We start from the raw sequence: 9,411 nt of genomic DNA on the forward strand, positions 1-9,411 counted from the left end.
TATCAAACAGTTGGCAAAATGAGAAAGAATAAGATTTAAAAGTCTCAAAGAATTATGGAGAAATTAATACCAACTGCATATGACAGAAACAGTAATCCATGATTAAGTAGGATAAGATACATTCCAGAAATACAAGATTAACTTTCTAATAGAAAAATATATTTTGGCCAGGCTAAGTTTTTAGTATATTATTATTATTTAATCCTCATAATAACTTTGTGAGATGGGTCTTTTAATTGTTACCATTTTATAGATCAAAAAAGAAATGGGGTTAGGGAGATCTGAGTGACTAAGCCGCTATCATTGTTGTGACTAGAGCTCTGTTAGTTGAAGGGGAGTGAGAGGGAATTTGCAATACTAGATTTTTACCCATATTAGAGTTGTGACTAGAGTCCTTGAGTTTACCTCCTCTCTTCCAACCTTCTAATTTATTGGAATAATAGAAGAAATTTTCTAGAGTAAACAATGTAAAATAGAAAATTTTTATTTTCAGCAGGGTGGTGGACTATATCTATTCTCCAGGTGCAGTGCAACTAAAAATGTTAAGAGAACATAAGCATGTGGTTGAGCTGGTGGCAAAGTAAAACAGTTCCTTGGAGGCCAGACATGATAAGAAGCAAATCCAAAGCAAAAGAAAAAATTTTAAAAAACAGAAATCAATGAAATTGAAAACAGGAAGTCAACACAACCAAAAGCTATTTCTTTGAAAAGATAATAAAATTAATAAGCTTCCAGCCAGGCTAACTTAAAAAAACAACAACAACAAACAAAAACAAACAAACAAACAAAAAAAAACAAGAGAAGGCACAGATTGCTAATACCAAAAATGAAAGAGGGGACAGTACTGTAGATTCCATGTTCATAGATAGGAAGACTCAATATTGTTAAGATGTCTGTTCTTCCCAACTTGATCTATAGATACAATGGAAATCCTATTCAAAATCCTAACAAGTTATTTTGTGAGTACCAACTAACTTTCTCCCATGAATTATGAACTTTCTTAATGGCATCCAGAAGGCTAAACTTCCTAGGTTTTCATAGCTAGAGAGGAGCCAGGGAGGAGACATCAAGGCCTGGCTTCAAAGCTTCGAAGGACAGGCTGACTCTCTTGTTAGAGTTTAATGGAGCTGGTGACTTTAACTTGAAGGCAATGCTCATTTGCCATTCTGAAAATCCTAGGGCCCTTAAGAATTATGCTAAATCTCCCCTGCCTGTACTCTATAAATGGAAGAACAAAGCCTGGATGACAGCACATCTGTTTACAGCATCATTTTCTGAATAAGCCTGCTGTTGAGACCTACTGCTCAGATAAAAAAAAAGACTCCTCTGAAAACATTACCACTTACTAACAGTACACCCAGTGACCAAAGAGCTCTACCATGGACATGTACAAGATTAATTTTCCATGCCTGATAACATAACATCCATTCTGCAGCCTGTGAACCAAAACGTAATTTCAACTTTCAAGTCGATTTGCTTCTCCATATATACTTTATAATTCATGGGAGAAGGTCAAAATATCAACATTAACAGGAATTTGGAAAGAGTTGATTCCAATACTCACGAATGACTTTGAGGGGTTTAAGACTTCAGCGGAGGAAGTAACTGCCGATGTGGTGGGAATTGCAAATGAACTAGAATCAGATGTGGAGCCTAAGATGGCATGGTCTTCCAATAGAAGGCTGTTTCATCTACATTGAAAATCTGTTGTGTAGTGTAGCCACTTCATCAGTGGTCTTACCTCAGTCTTGTGGAGAACTTGCTGCAGCTTCTACACCAGCACTTGTTGCTTCAACTTGCACTTTTATGTTATGGAGATGATTTCTTTCCTAAAACCTCATGAACCAACCTCTGCTAGCTTCAACCTTTCCTTCTGCAGCTTCCTCAGCCTTCATAGAATTGAAGAGAGTTAGGGCCTTGCTATGGATTAGGCTTTGGCTTAAAGGAATATTGTGGCTGATTTGTATCAAGACCACTAAAACTTTCTCCTTATAAGCAATATGGCTGCTGTGTTTTCTTATCATTTGTGTGTTGTCTGGAGTAGCACTTTTAATTTCCTTTAAGAACTTTTCCTTTGCTTTCACAACTTTGTAGTTTGGCACAACAGGCCTAGCCTTCAGCTTTTCTTGGCTTTGGACATGCTAAACCCAACCATTTCTAGCTTTTCATTTAAAGTGAGAGATGTGAGACTCTTCCTTTCACTTGGACACTTAGAGGGCATTTTAAGGTTATTAATTTGCCTAATTTCAGTATTGTTATGTCTCAGGAAATGAAGAGAGATCCAAGGAGAGGGAGAGATGGGGGATCAGCCAGTCAGTGGAGCAGTCATAACACACAAATTCATCAGTTAAGTTTGCTGTCTTACATGGGTGTGGTTCTTGGCATCCTGAAACACTTACAATAGTAACATCAGAGATTATTGGCCAGGCACGATGGCTCACTCTTGTAACCCCAGCACTTTGGGAAGCTGAGGCTAGAGGATTGCTTGAGGCCAGGAGTTTGAGACCAGCCTGGGCAACATAGCAAGACCCTGTTTCTACAAAAAGAGTAAAAACAGAAATAAACCAGCCAGTCATAGTGGCAGGCGCTTATAGTCCTAGCAACTCAAGAAGCTGAGGCAGGAGGGTCACATGAGCCCAGGAGTTGGAGGCTGCAGTGAGCTATGATCACACCAATGCAGTCCGGTCTGGGCAACAGAGTGAGACCCTGTCTCAAAAAAAAAAAAAAAAAAGAAAAAATAGATTACTGGTTACAGATCACCATGACAGATATAATAACATAATAGTAACAGAAAAGTTTGAAAAATGCAAATTACCAAAATGTGAGCTCATGGTTTTGGAGAAAATGGTTCCAATAGACTCACCAGATGCAGGGTTGCCACAAATCTTCAATTTGTAAAAAACGCAGTATCTGTGAACCACAGTAAAGGTGAAGTGCAACAAAATTAGGTATGCCTGTATGGAAACGCAGAGCTCACACCCTTCTGATGAACAGACAGAAGTGTCAGATCCTTTTCTATGCTAGCAAAGGATTTTAAGGGTTTGGAATTCTCTAAAAGTGTAAAGCTCTTAGGAGGGCGTTACTGGGCAAAGCAGTGCTTTATCTCATTCTCTTGTTTGCCTGTTCAAACTTCCCACCCATTGTAGACCCACTTGCTGTGTTATTGCAGGTTAAGCCCCCAAGACCCTTTTCTCTGACCTTTTCTGTTCACTTCCCATCCCCTTTCCTTTTCAGGTCATCCTCCATGCCCTTCTGATGTCCACACATCTCTTCATTTTCTTCTCAGGCCTCCTCTTTCTCTCACCATCTAAGTTATTGAAATTCTTGAAATCCTAAGCTGGCCTGGCACTGAGAGGTAAGCACCTGAGAGTGTCAGTCTTCTCTAGATAAATGGAACTGTGTGCAGATCTGGGACTGCTGGAAGGGTGTGAGGTAGGGATTTAAGGATGGCACAAGTAGGGTGGGGCTAAAAAAGACCTTGTCTTCTTTATATAGGAGCATCGAGATTAAAGGGTGTGAGGTAGGGGTTTAAGGATGGCGCAAGTCAGGTGGGGCTCAAAAAGACCTTGTCTTCTTTATATAGGAGCATCGAGATTAAACACTGAATTCAGCAGTGTTCAATTCATTTCTTATTTTCCACTGTATTTCATTTCAACCCATCCTCTATATTTTGTGAGCCCAAAGCCTTTAGATATGTGTAGAGGAAGGTGTGATACAGCTTTCAACTTCTTGAAATTTGCCCAAGAAATACTTTGTATCATGAGGTCTGCAGTTATTTATACAAATCCCTGAAAATATTTCATGGCAAATCTGTAGCACCCAGTTGAGATGAGACCAAACTGGAAAAATCTCTGTGGCTGTGGTTATTGTCAGTTCTGTAAGATGAAGATGGGACCAGTGACAAGAATGTGCACTGTTTACTGAGCACTCACCTGCACGGGGCCATGTGCTTTTCAGACATTGCCTCTTTCAGTCTTGAGCACAGTGCCAGTTGTGCCATCCCCTGACATATAGATGAGATGAAGATCCAGACATAACCAGCAAGGGCAGGGCTGGGATGCGATCCATGTGTGCCTGGTTCCCAGGGTTCGCATGTTTGCAGTGTTCTCTCCATAACGGTTTGCCTTAATGAAGAGAGGATTCAGGATGTCCAGTTTCAGCCTCACTGGCTGGGCTGGAATCTTCCATTGACCCTTCCACTCTACATTCCTCCCTGGCCTGGGATGCTCGCTCGAGTGGGCTTCTTGCTGGGCTTGGCCAGTGGGGGTTGCCATCAGGAGACAACAGGGCATCTGCTTCTCCAGGGCATCCCCCAGGGCACAGTGCTTTGTGACTCAAGGGTCTGCCCCTCATGGTTTCCCTAAACCTCACTCCTGTCTTTGTAAACAGCCCCTTTATAAATTACGCACCTTGAGGGTGTCATCTGCTTTCTGTCAGGAGCAGTACTGACTCACTAGCATCACTCCTAAATAATGTGAACTTGTTTTGATTTTTTGTTTGAGGCAGAGTCTCTCACAGTGTTCCTAGGCTGGAGTGCAGTGGCATGGTCTTGGCTCATTCTGGGCTCAAGCAATCCTTTCACCTTAGCCATCTCAGTAGCTGGGACTATAGGCATGCGCCACCATGCTCGGCTAGTTTTTAAAATATTTGTAGAGATGGGGTCTTGCTATGTTGCCAGGCTGGTCTTGAACTCCAGGGCTCAAGTGATCCTTCTGCCTCGGCTTCCTAAAGTGGGATTACAGGTATGAGCCACTGCACCTGCCCAGTGATGTGAACTTTTAGTAAGTCACTTCAGTTCTCTGGGCCCAACTTGCTTTACCTGTCAAGCAGGGACCATGGTGCCTGGTCTCCCAGATTGTGAATGTCAAAGAAAACAGGTAGAGAGGCACTTTGGAAGATAAACACTCCTCAGAATGGGAGCTAGCAGTGTAATTCCACAAGGCACAGAATGGGCATTCACTGCATAGCCTGACTGGAAGTGGAGTATCCTTTGTGAGAAAAGGAAACCTCTGAGACAGTGAATATGTTTCCATTCTGAAAAGCTTGATGCAATCAAAATAGAAGAAAGAGCACCGCTGAAGAGAATAAGAGAACAGATCTTTGTTTTGTTTTTGCTTGTTTCTTTGTGGTAGTGACAGCGTATTTCATGTAGGAACCTGTGACAAAGCTCCACATAATAAACATCAGAAAGTCAAGGATGATGGTTTTGGCCAAGGAGCAAATGACACATGCCACAGCTCTCCTGGCAGGTCCCCTTTTCGAGATTGTGTCCTCCCGGATAGGACTCTCAAGCAGCTGCAACAGGCATCTTCCAGCTGGGAAAGGCCACTTGACCTCTTTTTCTCTTTCGAAAGCCAGGCAGCTGTGAGTCCAGGCTTGTCACTCCTGGGTGCAGGCTCAGGAATTGAAGGTAGGTCTGCCAAGCCACACACCCTCGTTGAAACACCTCTGCTCTGTGGCCAGGTTTTTCAGCCCCTCCCCACTCCCCATCAGCAGTGGCTTCTGGAATTTCCCTGTCTGTAGAATGAGAATAGTTACATCAAAATTTCTTCCCAAGGAGCTAATTGGAATATTGTAATACAAATATTTGCAGAGAATTAATACTGAGAGATGCTAAAGGAGAATTTAGCTCGTGTAATTACTAATCAGTGTCTCTTTTCCAGGTACTCTGTAAGGGAGCTGAAACTTCCAGCCTTTCTTCCTATTCACAAACCCACCTTTACCCGCCCCCAATGCTGGACTTTGGTTTTTCATATTGCTTTTGCAGAACTTTAAAGCATTTGAATCTTTCCCTGATGAGTTTTTGTCCTGAGGGGCCAGTGCAGTTTTCTTGGCACTTTGTTTTCCTCTCATATAACTTTTCCCTGTCAATAAGGCATTTAGGCTGAGAGAAAAAGTTATTGAGCATGTGCATCCAAATTTGAGATGATTGTTATTTCATTACCTAATGACTTTAACTTCTTTGATACTGTGTTTGTCTTATGAATATAATGGCTTTCTCACTTTAATGAAAAGTTATACAATAAAATTGAAAAGTAAGTACTGTATCTGTAAAAATTAATTCCTTTCTAAATGTAAAGAATTAATGGGACCAGACTTTTTATTTTTTATTTGTACAAATCTATGGGATACATGAGAAATTTTGTTACATGTGTATAATGTGTGGTGATCAAGTCACCACAAGGGTATTTGGGGTGTCCACCCGAGTACAATACATCTTTGTTAAGTATAGTCTCCCCAGTCAGCTGTTGAACATTGAATTTTTTCCTTCTAACTTACTGTATGTTTGTACACTTTAACCCAGTTCTCCTTATCCTCTTCCTCCCACCACTCATGATTCCCAGTCTCTGGTATCTGTCTTTCCCTCTCTACCACTATGTGATCAAATTTTTTAGCTTCCACATATAAGTGGAAACATGTGACATTTGTCTTTTTTGCTTGGCTGTTTTCACTTAAAATAATGACCTATGGTTTTATCCATGTTGCTGCAAATGACATGACTTCATTCTTTTTGTGGCTGAATAGTGTTTCATTGTGTATATGTACCACATTTCCTTTATCCATTCGTCTGCTGATGGGCACTTAGTTTGATTCCATATCTTTGCTATTGTGAATAGTGCTGCAATAAACATGGGGGTGATATGTATCAGTATATCATATTGATTTCTTTTCCTTTGGGTAGATTCCCAGTAGAGGGATTGCAGGATCCAGTGGTAATTCTAATTTTAGTTTTTTGAGAAATCTTACTTTTCCATATTGGCTGTTTAAATTCTCACCAACAGTGGGTAAGAATTCTTTTTATCTACATCCTTGCCAACATCTGTTATTTTTTGTCTTTTTAATAATAGCTCTTATGACTGGGGTAAGATGATATCGAATTGTGATTTTGATTTTCATTCTGATGTTGGGCATTTTTTCATGTATCTGTTGGTTACCTGTATGTCTTCTTTTGAACAATGTCTATTCATGTCCTTTGCCCACTTTATTTTTTTTGAGACAGAGTCTCTCTCTGTCACCCAGGCTGGAGTGCAGTGGTGCAATCTCAGCTCACTGCACGCTCCGCCTCTTGGGTTCACGCCGTTCTCCTGCCTCAGCCTCCCGAGTAGCTGGGACTACAGGCGCCCGCCACCACGCCCGGCTAATTTTTGTATTTTTAATAGAGACGGCTATCACTGCATTAGCCAGGATGGTCTCCATCTCCTGACCTCATGATCCATCTGCCTCAGCCTCCCAAAGTGCTGGGATTACAGGTGTGAGCCACCATGCCCAGCCCCCTTTGCCCACTTTTTAATGGGATTTAAAAAAATTTTTTTAACTGTGGAGCTGTTTGAGTTCCTTGTGTATTCAGAATATTAGTCCCCTGTTGGATGAATAGTTTGCAGATATTTTCTATTCATTAGGTTGTCTCTTCACTGTTGATCATTTCCTTTTCTGTGTCAAGTATTTTTAGTTTATTATAATCCTATTTGTCTATTTTTGTTTTGTTGCGTGTGCTTTTGAGGTCTCAGTCATAAATTCTTTCCCTGAGAGTTTTCCCTAGGCTTTCTTATGCTGTTTTTTATAGTTTCATGTCCTATGTGTAAATCTCTAATCTATTTTTAGTTTATTTTTGTATATGATGAGAGATAGGGGTCCATTTTCATTCCTCTGCATCTGGTTAACCAATTTTCTCAGTACCATTTATTGAAGAGGGTGAACTTTCCCGAGTGTTTAGTTCTTTTTGGCTTTGTCGAAGATCACTTGGCCATAAATATGTGTCTTTATTTCTGGTTTCCTTATTTTGTTCCATTGGTCTACGTGTCCGTTTTTATAACAGTACCATGCTGTTTTGGTTACTATATCCTTGTAATATGTTTTGAAGTGAGTCATTGTGATGCCTGCAGCTTTTGTCTTTTCATTCAGGATGACTTTGAGCTCTTTTTCTGTTTCCATATGAATTTTAGGATTGCTTTTTTGATTCTGTGAAAAGTGATGTTGGTATTTTGATGGGGATTGCATTGAATCTGTAGATTGCTTTGGGCAATGTGGTTATTTTAATGATACTAATTTCTCTTATCCATGAGCATGGGACCTTTTTCCATTTTATTTATGTCCTCTTCAATTTCTTTCATCAGTGTTTTATAGTTTTCCTTGTAGAGATTTTCCACTTCCTTGGTTAAATTTATTCCTAGGTATTTTATTTTATTTTTGTAGGTATTGTAAATGGAATTGCCTTCTTGATTTCTTTCTCAGCTAGATCACTATGGGTATAGAAATGCTACTGATTTTTATATGTTGGTTTTGTATCCTGCAACTTTACTCAATTTATTTATTAGATAAAAGAGATTTTGGTGGAGTATTAAGGTAGATACAAGGCCATAGCATCAGCAAGGAGGGCCAATTTAATTTCCTCTTTTCCATTCTGGATGCTTTTTATTTCTTTCTCTTGCCTGAGTGCTCTAGCTAGGATTTCCAGTACTACATTGAATAGCAGTGGTAAACTGGGTCATCCTTGTCTTATTTCAGTTCTTAGAGGAAAGGCTTTTAGCTTTTCTTCATTCAGTATGATGTTAGCTGTGGGCTTGTCATAGCCTTTCTTATTTTGAGGTACGTTTCTTCTATGCCTAGTTTGTTGAGAGTTTTTATCCTGGAGTGATGTTGAATTTTTTCAAATGCTTTTTCTGCATCTGTTGAGATGATCATATGGTTTTTTTCCTTCATTTTGTTGATGTGATGTGTCACATTTATTGATTTGTATATGTTGAACTATCCTTGCATCCCTGGCATAAATCCCATTTGATAATGGTGTATTATGTTTTTAATGTGCTGTTGGATTTGGTTTGCTTGTATTTTGTGGAGGACTTTTGCATATATGTTCATTCACCAGGGATATTGGCCTGTAGTTTTCTTTTCTTGTTATGTCTTTGTCTGGTTTTGGTATTAGGGTAATGCTGGCTTCATAGAATGAGTTAAGGAGAATTCTCTTCTCTTCAATTTTTTGGAATAGTTTCAGGAGGGTTGGTGTTATTTCTTTGTATGTTTGGTAGGATTCAGTTTGAATCCATTTAGTCCTGGGCTTTTTTTGTTGGGTAATTTTTTTATTACTGATTCAATCTTGGTGGGTTTTATGTTTCTGGGAATTTATCCATTTTCTCTGTGTTTTCTAATTTGTGAGCAAATAGTTGTCCATAATAGTCTCTGATGATATTTTTGTAATTCTGTGGTATCACTTGTAATATCTTCTTTTTCATTTCTGATTTTATTTGGGTCTTCTTTCCTTGATTAATTTAGCTAACCGTGTATCAATTTTTTTATCTTTTGGGAGAATCAATTTTTCATGTTGTTGAGTCTTTGTATTTTTTTAAGTCCCTACTTTATTTAGTCCTGCTCTGATCTTTATTATTTCTTTTTGTCTATTTTTGGGCTTGGTTT

The 9,411-nt window shown here is 39.5% G+C and overlaps 1 protein-coding gene across 30 annotated transcripts in view; it reads left to right on the plus strand.

The window, feature by feature from the left end:
- The window catches only part of LOC101137060 (coiled-coil domain-containing protein 138), a 90,229-nt gene extending 84,182 nt beyond the window's left edge, over positions 1-6,047 (plus strand). For 6 of the 30 annotated variants that reach the window (XR_008677035.2, XR_008677054.2, XR_008677027.2 and 3 more), the window contains 3 exons: positions 3,235-3,355; positions 5,153-5,410; positions 5,664-6,047. The gene's annotated coding sequence lies outside the window, so the exon portion shown is untranslated. Of the gene's footprint in view, positions 1-493 lie in introns of all 30 variants that reach the window. The other 24 variants (XR_010129891.1, XR_010129901.1, XR_010129893.1 and 21 more) reach the window with 8 other exon arrangements.
- Positions 6,048-9,411: the final 3,364 nt, after the last annotated feature.

This window comes from Gorilla gorilla, chromosome 12 (genome assembly GCF_029281585.2).
Source record: "Gorilla gorilla gorilla isolate KB3781 chromosome 12, NHGRI_mGorGor1-v2.1_pri, whole genome shotgun sequence".
NCBI classification, from domain to species: domain Eukaryota; kingdom Metazoa; phylum Chordata; class Mammalia; order Primates; family Hominidae; genus Gorilla; species Gorilla gorilla.